This window comes from Schistocerca americana, chromosome 1 (genome assembly GCF_021461395.2).
Source record: "Schistocerca americana isolate TAMUIC-IGC-003095 chromosome 1, iqSchAmer2.1, whole genome shotgun sequence".
NCBI lineage: Eukaryota > Metazoa > Arthropoda > Insecta > Orthoptera > Acrididae > Schistocerca > Schistocerca americana.
This window is the reverse complement of record NC_060119.1, coordinates 834,697,457-834,710,538: the sequence shown is the minus strand read 5'-3', so window position 1 is coordinate 834,710,538 and position 13,082 is coordinate 834,697,457. Positions and strand designations below refer to the sequence as shown.

Sequence of the window (13,082 nt, the reverse complement as noted above, 5' to 3'; positions counted from 1 at the left end):
AGGTGTACCAGTTTCTTTGGCTCTTCAGTGTAAATAAGTGGTCTAAACTGCAAAGACCGCCCACTGGGGTTATATCGGTGGGTACGGCCTAAATAATAGGTTTGTAGTTTGTTGGCATACCTGTAACACCGCAGGTAATGTAGTACAGTAAGAAAGTAGTTCAACTGTGGTTCTCAGTAGAGTAAATAGTACAACTTGCACATTTCAGTTAGCTGTACTAACACTACAAGACATTAGCTGTATGCTTAACAATATCGTAGAATCGTAGGACCCACTAATTCGTTAGGTAGTGGGTTATTGATGTATCATTGACATAGTTATGAATGAAGAATTAAAAAAAAAAAAAAGACCTGTAAAGACCCCCCTGTCCACCAATTTTCTTTCATTTACAGTATCTCCGATAAACGTTCCGTTTAGCACTAAAAGGCCATTATTTACATACGAGTGCTGAAGGTCTTCATTACCTTGTTCCGTGTGAAGACGACTGCCGTTCAGAAACGAAACTACTTTCGCCATCTTACCCTCATTCCAGTTTTTTCTCCCCACAGCTGATCTACCCAATTGGGCATGGAGGGCCGCTGTAGAATTATTTTTAACGACACCACAGAGAGCAGGGAGTGAAGTAAGATGGGTTCCCAAATAGAAATACACTCTAAGACAAAAAAAGTAAGAAAGAAAACGACGTATCACGAAGGAGTTACGCAAGTTGGTCACAAATTGAGACTTATACAGGTAGCGACTGAAAATGCAAAATTGTAAACTTTCGCGGCAGAGGGATGAATGTGTGACGCTGCAGCGCAATTTCACTGCGCAGCTGGCACGGGTAGTAAGCAGGAGACATGTCGATACCACGATATAAAGTCTTTGCAAATTTCATTCAGTGTGCTCAGTTGGACAGTAACTGTGCCTTGCGGACACACGTGTGAACAGTATACGCAAATTCAGCATTTGAGAAGGGACATGTAGTTGGGTTCAAAGAAGTCAGTTGGAGTAATCAGCGAATCGCTCGACATTTGGATAGCAGCGATGCCACTGTTGGAGGATGTTGGCAGGAATGGGTGAACACAGCGTCAAGAAGGAGACGCTCGATCTACAGAGTCGACAGAATGTGAAGACCAAGCAATCGTCAAAGGGGCGCTCGGAGCCCCGGATTCATCATTATTATCGATATGAAGTGCAAGGTCAATGACCAGAACGACCATTAATAGACGGCTCACAGAGAGGCGTGCTATGTCGACGATATTCTACGAACTGTTTTGTTGCCCTTCATGGCAAGCCATCCTGGGCTTACATTTCAGGAAGATAATTTCCACCCACACACGGGAGTGCCCTACCTTGACCAGCAAGGTCGCCGGATCAATTGAGAACGTTTCTACATGTACATATATACTCCGCTAGCCACCAAGCGGTGTGTGGCGGAGGGCACAATTCGCGCGAAAGTCACATCCCCCCTCCCCTGTTCCACTCGCGGATCGCACGAGGGAAAGACGACTGCCTTGAACGCCTCAGTACGAGCTCTGATTTCTCTTATCTTTAAATGGTGATCATTGCGCGTTCTGAAAGTTTGTGGTAATAATATATGCTCTACATCCTCGGTGAAGATCGGATTTCGGAATTTAGTGAGCAGCCCCTTCCATTTAGTGCGTCGTCTATCTGCAAGTGTATCCCACTTCAAACTTTCCATGAGATTTGTAACGCTCTCGCGATGGCTAAATGTACCAGTCACGAATCTTGCTGCTCTTCTTTGGACCTTCTCAATATCTTGAATGAGACCCAACGGGTAAGGGTCCCATACAGACAAACAATAAAACTGGGCGAACTAACGCTTTTTAAGCAATTTCCTTTGTTGAAGGACTGCATCGCTTCAGGATCTTACCAATAAACCGCAATCTAGAGTTCGCCTTGCTCGTTACTTGTGTAATCTGATTGGAGCATTACGGGCAGAGTCCTCCAATCACCTGCGTTCGATTCCCGGCGGGGTCAGGGATTTTCTCTGCCTCGTGATGACTGGGTGTTGTGTGACGTCCTTAGGTTAGTTAGGTTTAAGTAGTTCTAAGTTCTAGGGGACTGATGACCATAGATGTTAAGTCCCATAGTGCTCCGAGCCATTTGAACCATCCTCCAATCAGCTCGGGAGTTTGACGATCTAACTCGCCAATTGGACAGAATTCGGCATGATATCCACCAAGAAGTCATTCAACAACCCTATCAATCAACACCACGCCGAATAACTGCTTGCATAAGTGCCAGAGGTGAACCAGCGCGTTATTGACTCTTCAATTTGTGGAACCCTTTCTCTTGAATAAATCATCCAATTTTTCTGAAATTGTAATCATTTGTTGGTCTCTAAATGCACATCATATCTACCTATTTCCGTTCCATTCAGATAATTCGTACGTGGTGCATCCTTTTTTTGTCTTAAGAGTATTTGGTTGAGAATACGAAATTACAGAATGTTTTCCATTCAGGCAACGTCGATAACAACAGGGATATTGGGAATATTTTAATATGCTGCTGGAACAATATCGTCTGGTCAAAACTTCGTAGAACTAGCGAGTGTACGAATCAAGTCAGTGTCTTGTTACGTTCAGGCTGGATTTTATCTATGCTGCCCGTGATGTAACAAAGATTAAAAATATAGTATTGACTGCTCAGTTTCAGTTTACAAGATCTGTGACAAGAGCTTGGGCTACTTCCATCCTCGCAAGTCACCTCTGCGGAAAAACATCGATTGGTTCAGTAAGTGAATCGTCTACGCTAAAGGTGACGGAGCGCTCCATCTCAGGGGTGACTTTGTACGTTTCCACGCTACGATTCGTTGTAAAGACGGGAATTCACAAATGAAAGTCTGGGATTTGATGGGCAAGCGCAAAGGTGGGTAGATGCCCTCGTTGAATAAAATAGATGTTCATTGAGGTATGTTACATCTTTGTAACTAAATGAAAGCCAGTCTGCTTTTTGTCATACACGTTTCGCTTCTTTTATTTATGAATTTCTTCAGTGACCTGTAATACATGTCTCTTTTTATACATACAGTATATGTAATATGTAGTAGTTAAAATTTGTTACTATGTTACATTTTCTCGTGTGTTTCAGATTAGAAACAATTTTTGTAGCACAAATTTCGTGAGGTTAAATTATCGTTTGGTGTTACTCATGATTTCCAATGTTGTTTGCCCATGTATTACAGAAGATATTTTATAAATACAAAAAGCGGAACGCTTTACATGCTAGACTTCTAAGGTTATCTGTCTTCGATGACAACAGGAAAGAGCAGTACGTTTGCGCTCCTCCATGAACAGCAACGGATCACAGAAAGCTTTCACCGCATACTTTCGCCGGCCGAGGCACTCTGGTTTGCTTCTATTTTCTTGTGGCGTAACATCTCACCGACAGCGATGCTGCTAGAGGTTACGGAGTAACGTAGCGTAAGCGATGAAGTAGCGGTCTCATAACCTGGAGAATATTACTACACAGTTCCGACTCACTTCTAGCGCACACCATGCAAATTTCCCGTACTTCACTCAAATTGTCTAGGGGAATGCTGGATCGGATCCTTACTAGGAGCACGGTAGAATCAATCCCAGTCTCTTCTAAAATATGGGCACGTGTATCGTTTCTAAACACCGTTGCGGTGGAAAAAAAAGGTTAGAATGGCTCTGAGCACAATGGGACTTAACTTCTGAGGTCATCAGTTCCCTAGAACTTAGAACTACTTAAACCTAACTAACCTAATGGCATCACACACATCCACGCCCGGGGCAGGATTCGAACCTGCCGTAGCGGTCGCGCGGTTCCAGACTGTAGCGCCTAGAACCGCTCGGCCACCCCGGCCGGCCGTCGCGGTGGAACCACAATTCATCGACCAATGTGGTTCGAAAGGGCCTAAATTACAATAACGATAATTTAATTTTTGTGGTTTCCGCGAATCGCTTTGTGCGAATATCGAAAGGATATCTTAAAAAATACATAACTACTTTTATACTTGCCAAAGATGAAATAATATTTCAACTTTGGAAGTTTAGCCTTTGAATACTGGTCGTCAGACTGGAACCCGTACCAGGTACGATTGATACAGGGAATAGAAAAGATCCGAAGAAGAGCAGCACGTTTCATTACAGGTTCATTTAGCAAGCACATACTCAGCCAACATCAATGGCAGACACTGCAAGAGAGGCGTTCTACATCACGGTTTTGTTTACTATTAAGGATCCGAGAGTGTACGTTCCTAGGAGAGTCAGTCAAAGATTGGAGCCCACACGGAGGCTTACCAACAACCATTCTTACCGCGAAACATTCTTTAATGGAACAGGAAAAGCGAAAGTGACAGTGGTGTGCAAAATAGTATAGATGTAAATGTAACGCCCATTGACATAGATCTTCGTACATCTATAGTTGAAATGGAGGACAGTGGGACGTCAGCTGGTATAAATTTATATTAAAAATGAAGAAATTCCTCCAGCTGTATTTAAGGTGTCGATTTTATTTTGGCAACTAGTTTCAACATTGTAACAATGTCATCTTCAGGCCCAGACACTTGTTGATGTCAACTGAAGTCAGTGGTGAAATACGGACGTGCTCCGTACCTCACCACTGACTTCTAGTATCAGCCTAATCACCTTCCACACGGAGCACGTCCGTATCTCACCATTGACTTCTAGTATCAGCCGCACGCAGTTGACGTCAACAAGTCTATGGGCCCGAAGATGACATTGTTACAACGTTGAAACTAGTTGCCAAAATAAAATCGACACCTTAAATACAGCTGGAGGAATTTCTTCATTTTTAATATACATTGAAATAGACGTCATTAGGGAAGTATCACATGTTCAGCTGAACAAGAGAGGCAGACGGCATCGGCAGTGGCCGTTTTGAAGAATACACCACAGTATTCGTCTGACGTTATTTGGGGAATTCATGTAAAAAGGAGTTCAGGTTGGTCGGATGAAAATTTGAAGGCCGCTCTTCGGGGACACGAATCAAGTATATTAACTAGTGTGTCACATAAGTCATTTTAACGATCTCACTTTGATTTTGACGTCGATGGATTTGGATGATTAATCTTATTTTGTGATGTAACCTACGAGGGGTGTTCAATAAGTAATGCAACAATTTTTCTCTGAAAGCAGGTTGGTTTTATTCAGGATTCCATAAACAATATCATTCCCAATTATTCTGGATACAAAACCGTATTTTTCAACATCATAACCGTTCAAAGCCGCGGTATGAAGCTACTCTGCCGCGAGGGCTGGTATGCCTGTATGACACCGCACTACTGGTCGATGTCGGAGCCAATGTCTTACTGCATCAGTAAACTCCCCAACATCCACGTACTGCTTCCAACGGAGTCCATCCTTTATTGCGCCAAACAGATGGGAGTCGGAAGGCACGAGACCTGGGCTGAACAGGAAGAACAGTCCAGCGAAGTTTTGTGAGCTCCACTCGGGGTACAAGCTCGTGTGGGGCTTTGCGTTGTTTACTGCGAGGTCTCCGTGGACGTTCTGCAAGCACGTCTGAATCTTCGCGATGCTCGGTTTTCTGCCAAAAGAAATTCAATGACAGATCTCTGCTTGGAACGCACGTTCGTTACAGAAGCCATTTTGGGGGGTACGTATAACACCATCACCATAGGAACTTCACGAAATTACACAGACTGAAGCGGGAATATTCCGCGATGTCCCACAACAAATTCCGCATTTTGTCAACCGATATTTGCCGAGGTAAAAAAGTGTTGCATTATTTAGTGAACGCCCCTCGTGTTATCATTCCTTGTTCATGCTAAATTATTGCGCGACATCAGATCTTGCAAAGAACCCATTGAGTACGAGGTCGCAAACGGCCAATGATGTTTACGGCGTTCGACGCCCCACATATGTCTACCATGTGACTGCAATATTGGCTGCTAATGGCAACAGGAGGTGGGACTGGAGGTATCCAATGGTGGGCACAGCATGAGGCTACGGAGCCAACAGAACTGGAACTGCTTAACTGCTTACTCGACGAGTAACTCACAACTGTGCTACAGTGCTAGTGGTGCTGATACAAAGCAGAGCAATGGCAACAATAAACAAAGCAAGCATGACATTATACCTACAACAGTTGCCAAAGTTGACATTTCATCAGTAAGGAACCCACGGAATTTCGCACAGTGAGAAAGTGGTGGCAGAAGAAATATTAGCGTTTCTACAAGATCAGGCATGATACCGAAACGGCTGACGAGCCATGTAGTTCATTATACTTGTCGGACAACAAGCCTCAAATACAGTCTCCAGCGAAACGTAGTTAAGGACAATCCTCGTCCTGGGTGCGGGTCTAAACATAATTACGTACATGGAAGATCATCCGCAGCATAGTACAATAATAATAATAATAATAATAATAATACGAGGGTAATCCCAAACGTAAGGTCTCCTATTTTTTTATAAGTACATAGACCTGTTTATTTCTACAATGGTTTACATCAGTTTACAGCTTGAGCGTTTAGCTATTTTTCGACAATCAGCATTTCTGTCGATGCATTTTTGTAGACGCTGTGGTAGTTTTTGCATGTCCACGTTATACCAGATCGCCGCTATGCTGTTCATAAAGTTATGAAACTCTTCTTTCACCTCGTCGTCGGAACTGAATCGCTGGGATCACAATTAACGCTGACACGTACTGTAAGACTCTGAAAACTCAACGGGCAATTCAGAGCCGGAGAAGAGGAATGTTGAGCAAGGGCGTACACATTCTCCATGACAACGCTCGCCCACACACCGCTCGGCAAACCGTCGCTGTCCTGCAACAGTTTCAGTGGAACATAATCAGCCACCCACCCTACAGTCCTGACTTGGCGCCCTGTTCCCTAGGTTAAAACAACATTTGGCCGGAAAGCGATTCAGCTCCGACGACGAGGTGAATGAAGAGGTTCATAACTTTCTGAACAGCATGGCGGTGAGCTGGTATGACATGGACATACGAAAACTGCCACAGCGTCTACAAAAATGCATCGACAGAAATGGTGATTATGTCGAAAAATAGCTCAATGTTCAAGCTGTAAACTGATGTAAACCATTGTAGAAATAAACAGGTCTATGTACTTATAAAAAAACAGGAGACCTTACTTTTGGGATTACCTTCGTAATAAATGAACAGATTTCGAATACGTCCGCAGCAATTTGGCCTTGTAGTGCACAAGCATAACTACGGATATTCAAGGGAGGACAAGGCGCACTTTTTACAAAAACTGGTGTTTGTACGTTTCAAGGACAACTCAATACAATTTACAGGATGTGCCCTACTTCGTTATGCACATCAAACAGCAAGCGACACAGTGATTTGAAGGGACGCAGTGAATGGTTGCATAAATTCAAACAGTGCTACAGGACTGGAAGACGTAAGATAACGAAATTTCAAACAAAGCGTCAAATTGGTGATGTACAGCAAGCTTCGGAATCGGCCCGACGGTTTGTAGAGATTAACAAACTTATCCCATCGTTCAGCAAGGAATTTGTTTTCAACTCTGTCCAATCGGGATTTGGAGAGGAAATACATATGAAAGGAACCACGGAAATTAGAGGTACAGACAGAGTTGCATCAGGGTCAACTAACATCAGTGTCCTAACGCATTCGAATACAATTATGCCGCATTTTCATCTGGATGGTAAATAGGCTAGAAAGCTATTCATTTTGCTGCGAGAAGATGGGGGTGCTCTGCCCTTACGATTTTTTCTCGTATGCGTGATCTTGCAAGGGCAGTAGGGAATATTTACGTCACAGCAAGCAAGAGAGGAAACATGGGTACAAGAGAACTACGAATACGGTATGATAACTGCTTTTGGCCAAAAACTGGTCAAAATGACTTTCCTTTGCTTGATTCCTGGTCTGCGTGTAAAAATCATACTCCTTTAGAGCAAACTATCCCTCCTGAAAAGTGTGTGAAACTGCAATTCATACAGTCTGGAATCGCTGGACGAATTCAGTGTTTTCTTCCGTGACTATACAACATATTATCGCACAATTCGCAACTACGCCTACGCCAAGGATAGCCAGTTTCGCGACAAGCTCTAAGACAGACTATTTCGCATTCGGTCGCATGCCATTACGTTCCGCAATTTCTCATCACCCCGTTACATGAATATGATTCTATATGCATTCTTTGAGAGTTGATACGTAGCTGAATGTCCTGCACGGTTTGCAATTCTCAAGGAGTTCGCTTTCGATCTTGGTGATCACTGTGTCGCCCCATTTTTCATCCAGTGTTCATGGGTCAAGTTAATGGTTTGTTTTGAACATTACTGGAATGTCGACGATGTTCTTTTTGTGAAGTGAAATATATACGTCCCATGGAAGGTTGATTGATCTCTGCACCTGCTGAACACTTATTTTCAGTCGCCCTCGTAATGCACGTTGTGAGTGATTAGCAGATAATATTTTTCCTGCCATAATTGTTAATACAACAGTTGCAAATGAGCTTTACTAAAGGTTGAACTTGCGACATTGCACTGAAGGGGTTCCTTGTTAGAACAGCGCTAGTGGTCCAATGTGTAGCGATATCGCTCGCTTCATGAAATTGCCACCAAGTTGTTAAAAACAGAGGGCTGTTGCTGGAATGACGCCTCTCAAAATGTATTATAGAACTGTTGCTCAGAGGGATAAAGTTGAAAAACAAGAGTTCCTCCTGGTGATCATCCGGTCCAGTAGTAGTTCACTCAGCAGATTTACGCAGATTTTGAATGAAACAGTAGCAAAATTAAAAAAATACGATCAGACATGATAATCTTTGTCAGACAGAACTCATCATTATATTTGGAAGAGATGCGAATTATCGAAGGCGAACAACATGGAAGGTGCAGTGGTGAATTGTTATAGAGCCCGCTATTAGACACGCTACACACACAATAGAGTGGCTTTCTAAGAGTGTTTGTGGACTACGTTTTAGTTTGTAGAGATGGTCTCTCGCGAGAACTTCTGTAACATTACGACTTTCAGAATGCGGCGGCTGATAACTTTCGCAAAAGAAAGTGTATAATTACACGAACGTACGTAACATTATTGAGTGTGTCATTAGAAATTATTCACGCTTCACTGACATCATTTAAACATCTCGGTGTGACCGTAAGAGATCAATCGCGATTCTTGTGTATTGTTGAGTCGTCTGGATATTAAGTTTTCAAACTAAAATGTCTTTAAAGTGGATGCTGGGGACGGGAAAACATGCGAAGAGTGAACACACGATTTTCAACGTCACGGATTTGACAGATTTTTACAAACGGGATAGAATCGCAAAGATTATTTACCGATCTGAGCGAACAAAGTGTTGGCGCAAAGATAATTTATCTCATCTGAGTGAACAAAGTGATGGTGTGAAGGAGAGTCTCATTCTCAGCATCAGAAGCATATTTAAAAAAAAAAAAAAAAAAAAAAAAAAAAAAAAAAATGCGAGAATGTGAATTTGAAAAAAAAAAAAAACCGTTTGAGTTTTTTTTTCGATTTTGTTAAAAATACGCGACCTATTATTATAATTACAGTAGTCAGCCTCGACAGCTCAGAGCACAAAATTCAAAACGGAATGGTTTGTAAAACGCCTATTCTGGACGCATAAGCAACTACGAGTACAATCATGAATACAGGCAACGTAATTTGACGCGAAAAACTTGCAACCTGAAGAGCCTAGCTCAAGTACGGATATGGACATCATTGCTGATGAGACAGAAAGTGCAGTGAAGGTTGATCCTGATCCACTGAACCATTTGACATATCCAGCCAGTACTGATAGGGGGTGTCCAAAACCGGACTTCCGCCAAAGTCAACAACTATTTAAAAAAAAAATAATAATAAAAGCAGAACTTTTACGCGCATACCTTTTGAAAGTCCTTAAACTTGAGCTATAATGATTTATTTGAACCATCCAACGACGAGTGGGAAAACTTCTACAGTTTTGACGAGACATTTTAAATACTTCTAAGCCATAATTATTCACATAACAGACCTGCGGCGATGCAATCGTTCAGAGATAAATCACGAGTCAACATTGGAAGCATGCGTCGGCGAGATTGTCCAAAATAATAAAATGAACGACCACCTGAATATTATCTGGAGGAATCCAAAAAATCAATCTACGATTCGTGAAGAGATTTCTAGCTTTTTGTACTAAAAATGTAGTTTACAAGAAGGTCGTGTGATGTATCCTCGAGTACTCCGAGACTGTCTGAACATCGGATTGACTGATAGAAACTAAATCAGTTTAATGAAGAACTGTGCGACTTGTGACAAGCCGATTTGATCGGTAGGCGAAAGTTAGAAAGACGATCAGCAAACGGAAAGTGGGATAGTTCAAGTGACGGGCGACAATAGCTGGGTAGAGCTCTTAAAATTTCAAGAGGCTAGATCATATGAAGAATTTACTCCCCCTCTCCCCTATACACTCTTCTTCGAACACTACGACCTGACTGAAAAGAAAAGCGCCAAGGAGATGATGGTGAGGGGATGATGTTTCCTTTGCCGTATCTCATGCAGTGGCACGTGGAATATAAATGTGGATACTGATATTTCAGAAAGTGTTTACTTAAACTTTAACAGTTACATTCACAAACAGTTGCCTGACATGAACGTAATTCAAATCTACGATTTTCTACTTTGCCTAACGTGTGTAAATTGTTACAAACGATATAAAGTTGACTCAATATTTATATTATTTCGACGTCCCCCCCCCCCCTCTTTCTTTTCTTTTAGTTCCCTTAACGAATGAATTTTGAAAAATCTTAAGTGACTCGAATTATGGGGCAAATTTCATAAAACTGTAGAAACCTTATTTTACTCCATTGCCTTAATAAGACCTGCTTAAGACGAAAGGAAAGGAGTGCAGTATCTTAATATTCATCGACTTGGTAGAGGATTTCGATTGCGACCTTTTTGAGGGACCATCCCATCATTTGCCAAAAACTATTTAAAAGCAATCAGGGAAAAACTTAAGCCTGGATGGCCGGCCGGAAATTTCAGTCTTGGCCTCCAGAATACCACTATGTCATCTCCTTTATTTACTTTTTTTTTTTTCTTCGGTGGCTGTGTCGACAGCTGGCATTTCCAACGACACTATCACTGTTCGTAACGGGAACGAACCGGACGCTATTTGGTGTTATAATGTTCGCAAACAATAACTGAACTTACTGAACTTCGTAGTCTCAAGACAACACGCAAGTCGCCGAAGTGGCGTCAAATCGAAAGACTTGCACCCGGCGACGGCGAACGGTCTACCCGACGGGAGGCCCTACCAAGTCACACGGCATTTACAAGACAACACCGATGCATCGCAGACTGGAAGTCGCACGCTTACGTCCCACCTCGCAAATGCGTCAGAAACGTGCCGTTGCAATGCGTTTGTGAGTGAGTGTGTGTGTGTGTGTGTGTGTGTGTGTGTGTGTGTGGTCTTCTAACATGTTCGACTGATTGCAAGTAAATTCAAAACAGAAACTGGATCTGCGCGTTCCGCGTGGAAACAAATGTGATATCTCAAAAAGAAGCGAATTTGATGTTTTACAGACCTAATAGTTATTTGTACCTGAACAGTATCTGCACTTTTACTTTCGCGTCATCTTGATTAACTAAAACAGTTTTGGGCAGTAGTTGGTAACACATCTGTGACTCGTCTTCAGGCCGTTTAAAATTACGCTGGAGGGAGTGTATAGACGCCTAAAATTCACAGAGACGTAGGCTACTTCCATACCTGCCGGATAACTTATCATGCATTTACACACTGGTTTGCTTTCAGAGATCACATTCATTCATATTCTGCGCTGCGTACCGCGCTTATTGGCTAGTTTACGCAGTTACGAGTTCTGATTGCCCGTCCCTGCATCTCGCAAACGTACACCCCGATACATTTGCAGTTCATTGTGTGATGAATAAGTCGAAAGCAATTTACTACCCCGTTTCGCGCTGCGAACGTATCTATGAGCCAATGAACCTTACACTTTTAGTAATATTCCTCTGAGAATTGTTAGCAAATCTGGCAATATTCTGGACACCTGAGACACCATAAACACGTAGTATTTAATGGAACGTCTGTGCTATGATGCAGTTTGCTTTTGGTTATTGTTGAGAAACCGGAATTAGCGGATGACTATCAAAATGAACTATACTGCATATAGTAAATTAAATTAGTTATAAAAATGAGCCTGTATGAAATCAGCGCGAGATGTCGACTAGTGTAGCTAGACGACTAATCCTTAGTAGAATTCAAAATCACGCGATTTCATTGCCAATATAAATGTGGTGGCCTTGAATACCGCTATTATCAGAAAAACAAGCTTATAAAATAACGGCGTGTACGCTGAAGTATAAAATGATCTCAGTCGAGGTAAATGTACTGTGCATACACAATATTAACAAAACGCTGATGAACCAGCTATTATGTTTCCCGTACCCAACATGGTAAACATTGTCGAAAGCTTACTGACAACAAAATATCCTTGTAGCAGTAAACTACCGCGACTATGATGTTTAAACCTGAAGATCGGTTTACGACTAAAAGCACAGTGAAAAACGGGCAATGGGTGAAAAAATTCACAGAGAACAGTGGGATCCGTCGCCAAGATTCATTTAAATACATATTCACCGATGCTAGAGACTGCGATTTGTTAACAAATTGTGACATAATGCGACGGTGAAAATGTATGCGCACCGGCTTTCCACAGAACTATTTGAGTTATGTGAACAGAACTCAGTCGCTGGCGGAAAAACGAACCGCTGAAACTCATCGACTTATTGCTTGCGCATATAAAAATTTCTAACGCTAATAGAGCAATATTAAACAACTACCATTGACAGCGACGGAATGTAGATCTGATAAATGGAAACAACAAAAAACATGTTCATTGCTTAAAATTACATAAAAACAATGTCAATAATAAAGTAAAACATGAGAGTAATTAGCCATAGCGGTGCAACGACGACTTACACTCGATATTTCGCGGAAACGGCTCAAGTCATCATTCGTAAACAGAAAATAACACTGTAAACCTACGCGCAACAGCACACGTTACTTCTCTCACAACGACATCCTTCGCACTGACGCTGTTGTCAACTGATGCTTAGTCATCTCG

At 42.1% G+C, this 13,082-nt stretch overlaps 1 protein-coding gene across 4 annotated transcripts in view; it reads right to left on the bottom strand.

Annotated features, from left to right (window-relative positions):
* The window catches only part of LOC124613104 (CAP-Gly domain-containing linker protein 1), a 551,251-nt gene extending 538,194 nt beyond the window's left edge, over positions 1-13,057 (bottom strand). For all 4 annotated transcript variants that reach the window (XM_047141701.1, XM_047141712.1, XM_047141722.1 and 1 more), the window contains exon 1: positions 12,938-13,057. The gene's annotated coding sequence lies outside the window, so the exon portion shown is untranslated. The remainder of the gene's footprint in view (positions 1-12,937) is intronic.
* Positions 13,058-13,082: the final 25 nt, after the last annotated feature.